At 50.1% G+C, this 15,886-nt stretch overlaps 1 protein-coding gene across 5 annotated transcripts in view; it reads right to left on the reverse strand.

Moving 5' to 3' along the window:
* STK32C (serine/threonine kinase 32C) overlaps window positions 1-15,886 on the reverse strand; it is a 428,186-nt gene that overhangs the window by 179,033 nt on the left and 233,267 nt on the right. The window lies entirely within an intron of this gene.

A 15,886-nucleotide genomic window follows, 5' to 3' on the forward strand; every position in this document is an offset into this window, starting at 1 on the left:
GTGTGCCCATCAGAAGTGATCCTTGCCGCATCAGAAGATGCAGACTTGCAACTATCCCCGAACAAGTCCTTGTCCCAGGGCAGTGTTCAATTGTACCTCCCCAATTCCTTGCAATGCAAGCGAAAATATGCAGCCAACCACCCACCCACCCGCAGGCTGCAATACCATACTGCTAGCTTTCACTTGAAATGGGGCCTTTTAGTTTGGAGGAGGCCGAAGCTGGCCACTACCTCATGGCCGCTTCGGCAGCGAGGTATCCATACTCTGTCCCCAGCCGCCCGGCGGCCAGGTGTCCATACTCGGTCCCCAGCCGCCCTGATTTCTCCTGTCACCTTCCCCCACACTTTTCTTAGCCTGGCCTGCTTTAGGGCAGCATTGGACGAGCCCACCAGAGAACCAGACTCCTCCGGTGGGCCCTGGCTTCTCCATCAGGGGAGTTGAGAGTGCCTAGGTGAGGAGCATGATGATGATGATAGAAGTTAGCATCTGCTTTGTTTTCTTGGAATGCAAGCGCATGTATGTAGTAGCGGCTAGGCCTGAGGTGGTCAGCGTTTTGGCGCATATCCTACCTCCTCCGAGGATTGCTGGATGTTTTCCTGCTACTATCCCAGTTCTATGACTCCCGTTAAAACAAAGCTTCAGGTGATAAATGATGGATGAGGTGGTGGCAAAGGAGAAAGAGCAGGAGGAACAGGGACCATTCACATCAATATCAGGCCAGTCAACCAGATATGTCTTGTAGGATATGTTTCTGTAACAAAAGGAGCGGTTCGGCTACACAGTTATAGGGCATACAGTGAGTGCAATGCCTACCAAAAATTTCGAGCCACTCCAATGCCCCTTGGAAATGACATGGAGGTCAGAGGGCGTTAACTAAACCTTTTTTTCGATTTATAGCAACTGGGTCTCCCGTGCACTGTTGGCCTAAGCAGTGAATGGAAGGCTTTCCAAAAATTATGAGGAACTGCAATGCCCCTTACAAGAGCCATGTGTGGCACCCCAGGGGTCTGGTCACCACAGTAATAGAGATATTACGTCGGAGAGCAAGTGGGAGGTTTCCTGGTCAGGATCCCTTAAACATGCAACATCCTCCTGCCCCAGTCCTGGGAGGGGAGAATTCTGCCCTTATAAACTGGATCTGGGGCGGGGTTGAGTGAGTCAGAGAACAGTCAGAGTCAGAGTGAGAGCAAGGGAAAGTAACAGCAAGGAGCTCTGTAGGAGCTAGGAGCTAAAGACCAGGGGCTGGAAGCTGAGCAGAGCTTGCCCTGGCAGAAGACAATAGGAACCGGACACAGGAGTCCGAAGCTGTGAGGACTTATATATCCAGCAGCAGAAACCAGCCGGCAGGGGATTTCAGGTCCTCTGGCCATAGAAGCCCGGAGGCTCAGTCACAAGCAAGGGACCAGCACCGCCGTCGTGGAGCGGAGGCTAACAGAAGGCCCCAAGTCACCAGCCATACGGGTGAGCACTACACGGTACACTCAGGGACGTGGGCTACTTCTACCTGCTTACAGCAAGGTAGCCAGGAAGAGTGCAGACAAACGGGGAGGCCTACAACTCCACCTGGCCAGGGGAACTCCTGCTTGCTCACAGACTGACCAGGCCTCTTATGCTAGCCAGTACTCCCGGGAGGGTCTACCTTATAATCATCAGTAAAGACCCTGAACTGCACTGCAAAGACTCTGAGTCGTTCTTGCTGCGCTCGTGCGCCATCACCCCCATCATCCACACTCACTGCCCTGAGGCTATACTCCTCCCGAGGGGAGTTATCCCATTCTATGCTGTGCACACAACACCAGCCTCAGCGGTCTGCCTCGCAGCGGTGGTACTCCCTGACCGCAATCCACGGGTGGCGCAGTCGGACAATTAACCTCAAAACCTAAGAAAGACTGCCACTGGTTTGACCAGCCTGAGCCACGGGACCGGGTCACAGCCACGGAGACTACAGACCCCAGAGACCCGGCACCGGGTATCCCACACACGTGTACACACGGCCCAGGGGGCGCGTCACATGCAGTACAGCATATTACAAACATAAGTCCCATTATTGGGGAGTGGGTGTCCCATAGTATTTGCTTATGCCTTGCAAGCAAAAGCTGCCAAAAATTAGGACGGAGCAACTTGCAATGCCCCTTACAAGAGCCATGCAGTACAGCATATTACAAACATAAGTCCCATTATTGGGGAGTGGGTGTCCCATGGTATTTGCTTATGCTTTCCCAGCAAAAGCTGCCAAAAATTAGGACGGAGCAACTTGCAATTCCCCTTACAAGAGCCATGCAGTACAGCATATTACAAACATAAGTCCCATTATTGGGGAGAGGGTGTCCCATAGTATTTGCTTATGCCTTGCAAGCAAAAGCTGCCAAAAATTAGGACGGAGCAACTTGCAATGCCCCTTACAAGAGCCATGCAGCACAGCATATTACAAACATAAGTCCCATTATTGGGGAGCGGGTGTCCCATAGTATTTGCTTATGCCTTGCAAGCAAAAGCTGCCAAAAATAAGGACGGAGCAACTTGCAATGCCACTTACAAGAGCCATGCAGTACAGCATATTACAAACATAAGTCTCATTATTGGGGAGTGGGTGTCCCATAGTATTTGCTTATGCTTTCCCAGCAAAAGCTGCCAAAAATTAGGACGGGGCAACTTGCAATGCCCCTTACAAGAGCCATGCAGTACAGCATATTACAAACATAAGTCCCATTATTGGGGAGTGGGTGTCCCATGGTATTTGCTTATGCTTTCCCAGCAAAAGCTGCCAAAAATTAGGACGGAGCAACTTGCAATGCCCCTTACAAGAGCCATGCAGTACAGCATATTACAAACATAAGTCCCATTATTGGGGAGTGGATGTCCCATAGTATTTGCTTATGCCTTGCAAGCAAAAGCTGCCAAAAATTAGGACGGAGCAACATGCAATGCCCCTTACAAGAGCCATGCAGTACAGCATATTACAAACATAAGTCCCATTATTGGGGAGTGGGTCTCCCATAGTATTTGCTTATGCTTTCCCAGCAAAAGCTGCCAAAAATTAGGACGGAGCAACTTGCAATGCCCCTTACAAGAGCCATGCAGTACAGCATATTACAAACATAAGTCCCATTATTGGGGAGTGGGTGTCCCATAGTATTTGCTTATGCCTTGCAAGCAAAAGCTGCCAAAAAATTAGGATGGAGCAACTTGCAATGCCCCTTACAAGAGCCATGCAGTACAGCATATTACAAACATAAGTCCCATTATTGGGGAGTGGATCTCCCATAGTATTTGCTTATGCTTTCCCAGAAAAAGCTGCCAAAAATTAGGACGGGGCAACTTGCAATGTCCCTTACAAGAGCCATGCAGTACAGCATATTACAAACATAAGTCCCATTATTGGGGAGTGGGTGTCCCATGGTATTTGCTTATGCTTTCCCAGCAAAAGCTGCCAAAAATTAGGACGGAGCAACTTGCAATGCCCCTTACAAGAGCCGTGCAGTACAGCATGTTACAAACATAAGTCCCATTATTGGGGAGTGGGTGTCCCATAGTATTTGCTTATGCCTTGCAAGCAAAAGCTGCCAAAAATTAGGATGGAGCAACTTGCAATGCCCCTTACAAGAGCCATGCAGTACAGCATATTACAAACATAAGTCCCATTATTGGGGAGTGGGTCTCCCATAGTATTTGCTTATGCTTTCCCAGCAAAAGCTGCCAAAAATTAGGACGGAGCAACTTGCAATGCCCCTTACAAGAGCCATGCAGTATAGCATATTACAAACATAAGTCCCATTATTGGGGAGTGGGTGTCCCATGGTATTTGCTTATGCTTTCCCAGCAAAAGCTGCCAAAAATTAGGACTGAGCAACTTGCAATGCCCCTTACAAGAGCCATGCAGTACAGCATATTACAAACATAAGTCCCATTATTGGGGAGTGGGTCTCCCATAGTATTTGCTTATGCTTTCCCAGCAAAAGCTGCCAAAAATTAGGACGGAGCAACTTGCAATGCCCCTTACAAGAGCCATGCAGTATAGCATATTACAAACATAAGTCCCATTATTGGGGAGTGGGTGTCCCATGGTATTTGCTTATGCTTTCCCAGCAAAAGCTGCCAAAAATTAGGACTGAGCAACTTGCAATGCCCCTTACAAGAGCCATGCAGTACAGCATATTACAAACATAAGTCCCATTATTGGGGAGTGGGTGTCCCATAGTATTTGCTTATGCCTTGCAAGCAAAAGCTGCCAAAAATTAGGACGGAGCAACTTGCAATGCCCCTTACAAGAGCCATGCAGTACAGCATATTACAAACATAAGTCCCATTATTCGGGAGTGGGTGTCCCATAGTATTTGCTTATGCCTTGCAAGCAAAAGCTGCCAAAAATTAGGACGGAGCAACTTGCAATGCCCCTTACAAGAGCCATGCAGTACAGCATATTACAAACATAAGTCCCATTATTGGGGAGTGGGTGTCCCATGGTATTTGCTTATGCTTTCCCAGCAAAAGCTGCCAAAAATTAGGAAGGAGCAACTTGCAATGCCCCTTACAAGAGCCATGCAGTACAGCATATTACAAACATAAGTCCCATTATTGGGGAGTGGGTGTCCCATAGTATTTGCTTATGCCTTGCAAGCAAAAGCTGCCAAAAATTAGGACGGAGCAACTTGCAATGCCCCTTACAAGAGCCATGCAGTACAGCATATTACAAACATAAGTCCCATTATTCGGGAGTGGGTATCCCATAGTATTTGCTTATGCCTTGCAAGCAAAAGCTGCCAAAAATTAGGACGGAGCAACTTGCAATGCCCCTTACAAGAGCCATGCAGTACAGCATATTACAAACATAAGTCCCATTATTGGGGAGTGGGTCTCCCATAGTATTTGCTTATGCTTTCCCAGCAAAAGCTGCCAAAAATTAGGACGGAGCAAGTTGCAATGCCCCTTACAAGAGCCATGCAGTACAGCATATTACAAACATAAGTCCCATTATTGGGGAGTGGGTGTCCCATGGTATTTGCTTATGCTTTCCCAGCCAAAGCTGCCAAAAATTAGGACGGAGGAACTTGCAATGCTTGCACCCTGGTGGTATAGTGGTGGTGGAGGCTGAGGATAAGGAGAAGAAGATTAAACAGCCGAAACGAGGAAGCGTATACCCATGTGTGGGTGTTAAGCGGTGCATGTGAATACACCTCCCGAAATAACACAGTGGATTTGACTTTATGTTTCTCTGCTGTCATTTGGTGGTGATGAGAAGTCTGGCCCAATCCAGCCCTTGTTCATTTTGATAAGGGTCAGCTTGTCAGCATTGTCAGTTGACAGGCGAGTGCGCTTATCAGTTATAATTCCCCCAGCGGCACTAAAAACACTCTCCGATAACACGCTAGCGGCAGGGCAGGCCAGGACCTCCAAGGCGTACAGAGCGAGTTCATTCCAAGTGTCCAGCTTGGATACCCAATAATTAAAAGGCACAGAGGAATCACGGAGGACGCTGGTACGATCGGCAAAGTACTCCCTCACCATATTTTGAAACTTTCCACTCCTTGTGAGAGTACCCCGCGCCTCAGGGCCTGTAAGCTGGCGGGTGTCAGAAAACTGTCCCAGAACGTTGACAGTGTTCCCCTGCCTCTGCTGGATTGGAGTTGCATCTCTCTCGCCTGTACGCCTTGGTTGGGCAACGAACTGTGACCTCTGCCGCTAGCGTGTTCAGATGGGAATTTTTTTAAGAGTTCTGCAGCAAGGGCCTTCTGGTATTGCCCCATTTTTGTAGACCTCTTCACCTAAGGAATAAGAGAGTGAAAGTTCTCCTTGTAGCGGGGGTCTACAAGTGTCACCAACCAGTAATGAGTGTCACCCAACATTTTGACAACGCGAGGGTCACGGTTAAGGCAGCGTAACATAAAGTCAGCCAAGCGTGCCAGACTGGTAACGGGCAAGATTTCCGTGTCCTCACCAAGATGACGACTGACCATGCTCTCCTCCTCCTCCTCTTCCTCCTCCGCCCTGTCCTCAGGCCACCCACGCTGAACCGACGGTATGACACTTGTACAGGTACTACCGTCTACAACGCATGATAGCAGCTCCTGTTCTTCCTCCTCCTCCTCCTCCTCCTCCTCTCCCTCATTGTCCCCCAATGCACGTTGGGATGAGATGAGGCTGGGCTGTGTGTAATCGCCCGCTACGGCTTCTTGATCCATCTCATCATACTCTGGCTGCAATGCCTCCTCTTTAATTCTCTGCAGAGAGCGTTGTAAAAGAGAGACAAGTGGGATGCTGACACTAATGATGGCGTCATCGCCACTCACCATCTTGGTGGCCTCCTCAAAGTTTGTCAGTACATATGTCAGACATCCAGGTCCACTCCTGAGGTCTTATGTGTGGAGTCTGACCTGAATATCGACGGTCTTGTTGCAGATGGTACTCCACAACTGCTCTCTTCTGCTCACAAATCCTTTGCAACATGTGGAGGGTAGAGTTCCAACGTGTGGGGACATCACACACCAGTCGGTGTGCCGGAAGCTGCAAACGCTGCTGCAACACAGCAAGGGCGGCGGAAGCTGTAGCCGACTTGCGAAAATGAGCTGACAGGCGGCGTACTTTCAAGAGCAGATCTGGCAACTCGGGGTACGATTTAATAAACCGCTGAACCACGAGGTTAAGCACATGAGCCAGGCATGGTACGTGTGTGATCTCACCTCGCCTCAGAGCCGCCACCAGGTTACGGCCATTGTCACACACGACCATGCCGGGATGTAGGTTCAGCGGTCTCAGCCACAGATCTGCCTGCTCTTTCACAGCTGTCCACAACTCACAAGCAGTGTGAGGTTTATCACCTAAGCTTATGAGTTTCAGCACAGCCTGTTGCCGCTTGGCGGAGGCAGTACTGCAATGCTTCCAGCTTGTAACTGATGTGGTGATATCTGAGATGGAGGCTGAATATGAGGAGGAGGAGGAGGATGCGCAGGAGCTGTACACTGTGGGGGCAACTCTGACTGACATAGGGCCCGCAATCCTCGGTGTGGGGAGGATGTGTTCCGTCCCAAGGTCCGACTGGGTCCCGGCTTCCACTATGTTTACCCAGTGTGCCGTCAGAGAGATGTACCGTCCCTGGCCACAAGCACTTGTCCACGTGTCCGTTGTCAGGTGGACTCTCCCAGTAACTGCGTTGTTGAGGGCACGGCAGATGCTTTGGGACACGTGCTTGTGTAGTGCGGGGATGGCACACCGGGCAAAATAGTGTTGGCTGGGGACCGAGTACCGAGGGTCGGCCACCGCCATAAGATTGCGGAAGGATTCCGTCTCCACCAGCCTAAAAGGCAGCATTTCCAATGCAAGCAGTCGTTAAATGTGCGAATTTAGGACTGTGGCCTGTGGGGCGTTAGCTGCGAATTTCCGCTTTCGTTCAAAGGTCTGGGATATGGACAATTGAACGCTGCGGTGGGACGTGGACGTGGACGTTGATGCTGTTTCTTGAGAAACTGCCATAACAAGTGAAGACTGAGAGGAGGGGGCATCTTTACATACAGTATGGACAGGGGATTGCCTTGCACACACAACAGGGGGTTCTATTGCACGCACAACAGTGGAAGAAGCAGTGGGGACACCCGCTGACACTGGTCGTGGACCCTGGGTTTCGCCCCACAAAGTCGGGTGCTTTGCTGCCATGTGCCTGATCATGCTGGTGGTGGTCAGGCTGGTAGTTTTGTCACCCCTGCTGATGCTGGCATGGCAGGTGGAACATATGGCCTTTTTGGGGTTATCAGCAGAGTCTTTAAAAAAATTCCAGACTCTGGAAGACCTACCGCTTGTACTGGCAACGTCCCTCGTGTTGGTGTTACGGGGAACGGTTGCCTGCCTTCTGTCTGCGGCCACCACACTGCTTCTTCCTGCCTGTTGGGGTACTCTGCCTCCCTCCCCCTGTGTGCTGCTGGCCTCACTCTGCATGTCCTCTTTCCACGTTGGGTCAGTTACTAGATCATCCACCATCTCCTCCTCTTCCACTTGCGCACCACGATCCTCCTCCTCACTTCCTGGCAATTGTGTCTCGTCATCGTCCACCTCTTGTGACAGATTGCCAACATCGACTTCCTGTGGCCGTGGCTGTTCAAATATTTGGGCATCGCAACATGGGATCTCCTCTTCCACCACTTCAAGCATATCAGGCGAGGGGTCCAAATATGAAAATGGACCAGTGAACAGCTCTTCAGAGTGTCCAAGTGTGGGATCACTTGCTGTCTGACGACACTCGGCATGGTGGGAGGCAGGAGCATCAGGGTGAGGAGGAGTATGTGTGACACCCCAGGGGTCTGGTTGCCACAGTGATAGAGATATTACGTCTGAGAGCAGGTGGGAGGTCCTTTGGTCAGGGATCCTGTGCATGCCACACCTCCTGCCCAGTCTTGGGAGGGGAAGGACTTCCCCTATATAAACCTGGGGCTGAGGCAGGGTAGGGAGTTCTGAGAGGAGAAGACAGGGAGCAGAGCTGCTGTATGGGCTCTGCTCCACAGGCAGGCCCTGTCCAGGGGCCTGAGCCTGGAGTCAAGGAGAGAAAGAAGACAGAACAAGAGTAGAGAAGAGAAGCAGCATAGCAAGAAACATCAGGAGCTCTGTGGGGAGCAGTGTTACAACGAGTCAGGGGCTGGCAGCTGCAGAGCTCGCCCTGACTGAGAAGATTTCTAACCGGACCCGGAGTCCGAGGCTGTGGGGACTAACTCCTACCCAGCAGCAGAAACCGTCCGGCAGAGGATTTCAGGTCCTCTGGCCCAGAAGCCCGAAGGCACGGTCACACGCGTGGGACCAGCACCGCCATCGTGGAGCGGAAGCCATTAGAAGGCCCCGAGTCACCGGCCATACGGGTGAGCACCACACGGTACACTCAGGGACGTGGGCTACTTATTCCCGCCTCTAGCAAGGTAGCCAGAAGAGTACAGTTAGTTGGGAAGGCCTACAACTCCGCCTGGCCAGGGGAAATCCCATCTGCTCAAGGACTGACCAGGCCCCTATCACTAGCAAGTACTCCGGGAGGGTCTTTCTTTGTCACCAGTAAAGACCCTGAACTACACCGCACCGTCTCTGAGTGGTTCCTGCTACCCCCATCATCCACGTCGGCTGCCCTGAGGCCATACCCCTCCCGTTGGGGGTTATACCATCCACGCTGCACCATCCTTCCACCGGCCTCAGCGGTCTGCCCTGCAGCGGCAGCTCCAAAGCTGCATTCAACGGGTGGCGTAGTCACCAACCATCTACTGCTAGTACATCGCCGCAAAGTTTGACTCCCTGGGCACGGACCGGGTCGCCGCCACGAGACTACAACCCTCAAGAGATCCGGCTCCGGGTAAGCTCCCGCGTGCGCATCGCAGCGCGACACAGGCCCAGGGGCGCGTCAACTTTGGCGTAGTCGGCAGGATTTCGTGCCCGCAACCACCGGGTACTGCGTGCCTGAAAAGCAAAGACTGTTCAAACTTACCAGTGGTGAAGATTCCCGCTATCCGTGGAGGTTTCCCGCCATCCGGCGCCATCTTCTACCTTCTTCCCGCCATCCGCGAAGTTTTCCCGCCATCCGGCGCCATCTTCGACCTTCTTCCCGCCATCCGTGGAGTTTTCCCGCCATTGGACGCCATCTTGAGGACGCCGCGCGGGAAGAAGAGGGGCGTGGACTCCGAAAGCGCGCGAGAACTGAAGCCCCGCCTCACGTCCGGACGTTGCGTAAGGTCCTGGAAGGAGCCCAGCAGACGCCGACGTCACAGGAGCGTGACGCCAGGTCCTCTACCCCGACGATTGACTGCGGAGCCGCGGCCTACGGAAGAGGATCTCCGGAAGGTAGGCCACGGTCCACTAGGGGGGAGGAGGACACCAGGAACGGACAGCAAGATGGCGGACCGGCAGCAGACTAAGCTGCCCAGCATCGGCAGTGCCCCAGTCGTCGCCGGCCCCGACCAGTGCCGGGAGAAGACGCGTGACGCAGGAGCGGTCGCGGGAGCAGGTAAGAGGAGTCTCCCTGTCCCGGACGCTGCCAGCGTCAGCCTGCTCCTGGGCCCCCTGGTGGAGCCGCCGATTCCGGGCGCTGCAGACACCGACCTGCTCCAGCCCCCGCAACAAGCCCTGCGGCCAAGCCCTCCAGCCCTGGGCACTACCACCACCAGCCCGCGCCCAGGCCCAAAGTCGCACTCTCTGACCCCGGGTGTCATCAACGGCGACCCTCTCCAGGCCCGGTCGCAAGGCCTAGTGAACCAGGGCGCCGCTGTTCCAACAGTGCCCTCTACTTCCAAAGCACCCCCGGCCTGGTCGCAAGGCCGAGTACCCCCGGGCGCTGCCGCCCCTACGGCGCCCTCAACCTCCACAGTGCCACCCCTGGGCGCAGATCTTTTCGCACAACATGCCAGCCCGGACGGGCACCGCAGACGTGATCTCTATCCGGGTGATGTGGTTACTTTCACCCGGCATAAGGGTGCCAAAGGACTGTACGCCCTCCATGTACACCGTCTGACTGAGGAGGAGCTGCAGTACTACCAATACGAGGAAGGCCAAGAGGACCCGGACGGGTCTGAAGCCTTCACACAAGAAGGAGCAGGAGGATGCCGTTACTGAAGTACGGTAAAGTGGAACTGTACATAGTTACCCGTAGGGGTACTTGTGTTGCTAATTAAAATATGGTCCCCGTTGGGACAAGTGTGAACTGTTCCCGTGTGTCCCCTATCCTTAACCAGGCTGAGGACTGTGAGCAGCCAATCCTTATCCCCACTGGCCGAGGACTGAGAGCGGCCATATCTTGTAAATATTATGTGTTTCCAGTTATTTATAGGAGTCCTTGGTGGATTTACCGGGAATCCTTTGTACAGTTAGTGGAGAGTAACCCAGGATGGACTAAAAGACTGTTAAGGACTCGGGGTAGGACAGACCCCTACCTGGTTACGTCTCCCTGTTTTGGTGAAATGGACACCTTGCTTTTCAAAACTGCACCCGGTTGCGGACACGCCGTAACCATCTTATGTGTTTTTCTTATTGTATTGTTATTGTTATACTTTGTTATGTTACAAAAATATGTTTAGTCCCGGAGTACTAAATTTCACTAGGGGGGAATGTGACACCCCAGGGGTCTGGTTGCCACAGTGATAGAGATATTACGTCTGAGAGCAGGTGGGAGGTCCTTTGGTCAGGGATCCTGTGCATGCCACACCTCCTGCCCAGTCTTGGGAGGGGAAGGACTTCCCCTATATAAACCTGGGGCTGAGGCAGGGTAGGGAGTTCTGAGAGGAGAAGACAGGGAGCAGAGCTGCTGTATGGGCTCTGCTCCACAGGCAGGCCCTGTCCAGGGGCCTGAGCCTGGAGTCAAGGAGAGAAAGAAGACAGAACAAGAGTAGAGAAGAGAAGCAGCATAGCAAGAAACATCAGGAGCTCTGTGGGGAGCAGTGTTACAACGAGTCAGGGGCTGGCAGCTGCAGAGCTCGCCCTGACTGAGAAGATTTCTAACCGGACCCGGAGTCCGAGGCTGTGGGGACTAACTCCTACCCAGCAGCAGAAACCGTCCGGCAGAGGATTTCAGGTCCTCTGGCCCAGAAGCCCGAAGGCACGGTCACACGCGTGGGACCAGCACCGCCATCGTGGAGCGGAAGCCATTAGAAGGCCCCGAGTCACCGGCCATACGGGTGAGCACCACACGGTACACTCAGGGACGTGGGCTACTTATTCCCGCCTCTAGCAAGGTAGCCAGAAGAGTACAGTTAGTTGGGAAGGCCTACAACTCCGCCTGGCCAGGGGAAATCCCATCTGCTCAAGGACTGACCAGGCCCCTATCACTAGCAAGTACTCCGGGAGGGTCTTTCTTTGTCACCAGTAAAGACCCTGAACTACACCGCACCGTCTCTGAGTGGTTCCTGCTACCCCCATCATCCACGTCGGCTGCCCTGAGGCCATACCCCTCCCGTTGGGGGTTATACCATCCACGCTGCACCATCCTTCCACCGGCCTCAGCGGTCTGCCCTGCAGCGGCAGCTCCAAAGCTGCATTCAACGGGTGGCGTAGTCACCAACCATCTACTGCTAGTACATCGCCGCAAAGTTTGACTCCCTGGGCACGGACCGGGTCGCCGCCACGAGACTACAACCCTCAAGAGATCCGGCTCCGGGTAAGCTCCCGCGTGCGCATCGCAGCGCGACACAGGCCCAGGGGCGCGTCATATGCGGTCGAGACTCACGGCTACTAAGAGTTGACCGTGTGGAAGACAGACCGGAGGTGGTGGTGCCCAGGTAACTGGAAGTATTGTCTGCTATCCAATTAATAACCTGTTCACACTGATCAGTTCTCAATACTGGTGTTGTTCTGTGCTTCCCTAGTAATTCGGTCAAGAAGTGGGAGCGAGAAGATGTGGCTGTTGGTTGTGGCACATTTTCACCTTGGCCACGGCCCCGTCCTCTGCACGAACCATCACCAGAACGTCCACTTCCACGTCCCTTGCCACGCGCCTTGCCCATTGTAAATGAAGTAAAATAGCTTACACTTGCACTATCAATGGAAAAAGGGTAATAAAGAGTACATTAGAACCGTGGAAGAGGAAAACCACAGTTATTGTTTACTGGGGTATACCACACTTTTTTAAATAGAGATATTTGCGGCTGAACAGTGAGCGACACACTCAAACTGCTTTTTTTTTAGATACCAAAGGCCCAAAACTGGATAGTACAGCGATTTGACCCGTGGAACTGCGAAACCACACTGGGATGTCGGGCCTACACAAGACTATTTTCAACAGATATATTTTTGTGTCACAACAGTCAGGAGACACTACTGTTTTTCTTTACGGAAAAAACTACCAAAAGCTGAATAATAGAGATTTTTTACCGTGGGATGGCAAAACCACAGTTATTGTTTACTGGGGTATACCACACTTTTTTAAATAGAGATATTTGCGGCTGAACAGTGAGCGACACACTCAAACTGCTTTTTTTTTAGATACCATAGGCCCAAAACTGGATAGTACAGCGATTTGACCCGTGGAACTGCGAAACCACACTGGGATGTCGGGCCTACACAAGACTATTTTCAACAGATATATTTTTGTGTCACAACAGTCAGGAGACACTACTGTTTTTCTTTACGGAAAAAACTACCAAAAGCAGAATAATAGAGATTTTTTACCATGGGATGGCAAAACCACAGTTATTGTTTACTGGGGTATACCACACTTTTTTAAATAGAGATATTTGCGGCTGAACAGTGAGTGACACACTCAAACTGCTTTTTTTTTAGATACCAAAGGCCCAAAACTGGATAGTACAGCAATTTGACCCGTGGAACTGCGAAACCACACTGGGATGTAGGGCCTACACAAGACTATTTTCAACAGATATATTTTTGTGTCACAACAGTCAGGAGACACTACTGTTTTTCTTTACGGAAAAAACTACCAAAAGCTGAATAATAGACATTTTTTACCGTGGGATGGCAAAACCACAGTTATTGTTTACTGGGGTATACCACACTTTTTTAAATAGAGATATTTGCGGCTGAACAGTGAGCGACACACTCAAACTGCTTTTTTTTTAGATACCAAAGGCCCAAAACTGGATAGTACAGCGATTTGACCCGTGGAACTGCGAAACCACACTGGGATGTCGGGCCTACACAAGACTATTTTCAACAGATATATTTTTGTGTCACAACAGTCAGGAGACACTACTGTTTTACTTTACGGAAAAAACTACCAAAAGCTGAATAATAGACATTTTTTACCGTGGGATGGCAAAACCACAGCTATTGTTTACTGGGGTATACCACACTTTTTTAAATAGAGATATTTGCGGCTGAACAGTGAGCGACACACTCAAACTGCTTTTTTTTTAGATACCAAAGGCCCAAAACTGGATAGTACAGCGATTTGACCCGTGGAACTGCGAAACCACACTGGGATGTCGGGCCTACACAAGACTATTTTCAACAGATATATTTTTGTGTCACAACAGTCAGGAGACACTACTGTTTTTCTTTACGGAAAAAACTACCAAAAGCTGAATAATAGAGATTTTTTACCGTGGGATGGCAAAACTACAGTTATTGTTTACTGGGGTATATCACACTTTTTTAAATAGAGATATTTGCGGCTGAACAGTGAGCGACACACTCAAACTGCTTTTTTTTTAGATACCAAAGGCCCAAAACTGGATAGTACAGCGATTTGACCCGTGGAACTGCGAAACCACACTGGGATGTCGGGCCTACACAAGACTATTTTCAACAGATATATTTTTGTGTCACAACAGTCAGGAGACACTACTGTTTTTCTTTACGGAAAAAACTACCAAAAGCTGAATAATAGACATTTTTTACCGTGGGATGGCAAAACCACAGTTATTGTTTACTGGGGTATACCACACTTTTTTAAATAGAGATATTTGTGGCTGAACAGTGAGCGACACACTCAAACTGCTTTTTTTTTAGATACCAAAGGCCCAAAACTGGATAGTACAGCGATTTGACCCGTGGAACTGCGAAACCACACTGGGATGTCGGGCCTACACAAGACTATTTTCAACAGATATATTTTTGTGTCACAACAGTCAGGAGACACTACTGTTTTTCTTTACGGAAAAAACTACCAAAAGCTGAATAATAGACATTTTTTACCGTGGGATGGCAAAACCACAGTTATTGTTTACTGGGGTATACCACACTTTTTTAAATAGAGATATTTGTGGCTGAACAGTGAGCGACACACTCAAACTGCTTTTTTTTTAGATACCAAAGGCCCAAAACTGGATAGTACAGCGATTTGACCCGTGGAACTGCGAAACCACACTGGGATGTCGGGCCTACACAAGACTATTTTCAACAGATATATTTTTGTGTCACAACAGTCAGGAGACACTACTGTTTTACTTTACGGAAAAAACTACCAAAAGCTGAATAATAGACATTTTTTACCGTGGGATGGCAAAACCACACTTATTGTTTACTGGGGTATACCACACTTTTTTAAATAGAGATATTTGTGGCTGAACAGTGAGCGACACACTCAAACTGCTTTTTTTTTAGATACCAAAGGCCCAAAACTGGATAGTACAGCGATTTGACCCGTGGAACTGCGAAACCACACTGGGATGTCGGGCCTACACAAGACTATTTTCAACAGATATATTTTTGTGTCACAACAGTCAGGAGACACTACTGTTTTTCTTTACGGAAAAAAATACCAAAAGCTGAATAATAGAGATTTTTTACCGTGGGATGGCAAAACCACAGTTATTGTTTACTGGGGTATACCACACTTTTTTAAATAGAGATATTTGTGGCTGAACAGTGAGCGACACACTCAAACTGCTTTTTTTTAGATACCAAAGGCCCAAAACTGGATAGTACAGCGATTTGACCCGTGGAACTGCGAAACCACACTGGGATGTCGGGCCTACACAAGACTATTTTCAACAGATATATTTTTGTGTCACAACAGTCAGGAGACACTACTGTTTTTCTTTACGGAAAAAACTACCAAAAGCTGAATAATAGAGATTTTTTACCGTGGGATGGCAAAACCACACTTATTGTTTACTGTGGTATACCACACTTTTTTTAAACAGAGATATTAGCGGCTGAACAGTGAGCGACACACTTAAACTGCTTTTTTTTTAGATACCAAAGGCCCAAAACTGGATAGTACAGCGATTTGACCCGTGGAACTGCGAAACCACACTGGGATGTCGGGCCTACACAAGACTATTTTCAACAGATATATTTTTGTGTCACAAAAGTCAGGAAGTAAAATAGCTTACACTTGCACTATCAATGGAAAAAGGGTAATAAAGAGTACATTAGAACCGTGGGATGGCAAAACCACAGTTATTGTTTACTGGGGTATACCACACTTTTTTAAATAGAGATATTTGCGGCTGAACAGTGAGCGACACACTCAAAC

The sequence above is a fragment of the Phyllobates terribilis genome, unplaced genomic scaffold (assembly GCF_046119375.1).
Source record: "Phyllobates terribilis strain yellow unplaced genomic scaffold, ASM4611937v1 Scaffold_5__5_contigs__length_657084704, whole genome shotgun sequence".
NCBI classification, from domain to species: domain Eukaryota; kingdom Metazoa; phylum Chordata; class Amphibia; order Anura; family Dendrobatidae; genus Phyllobates; species Phyllobates terribilis.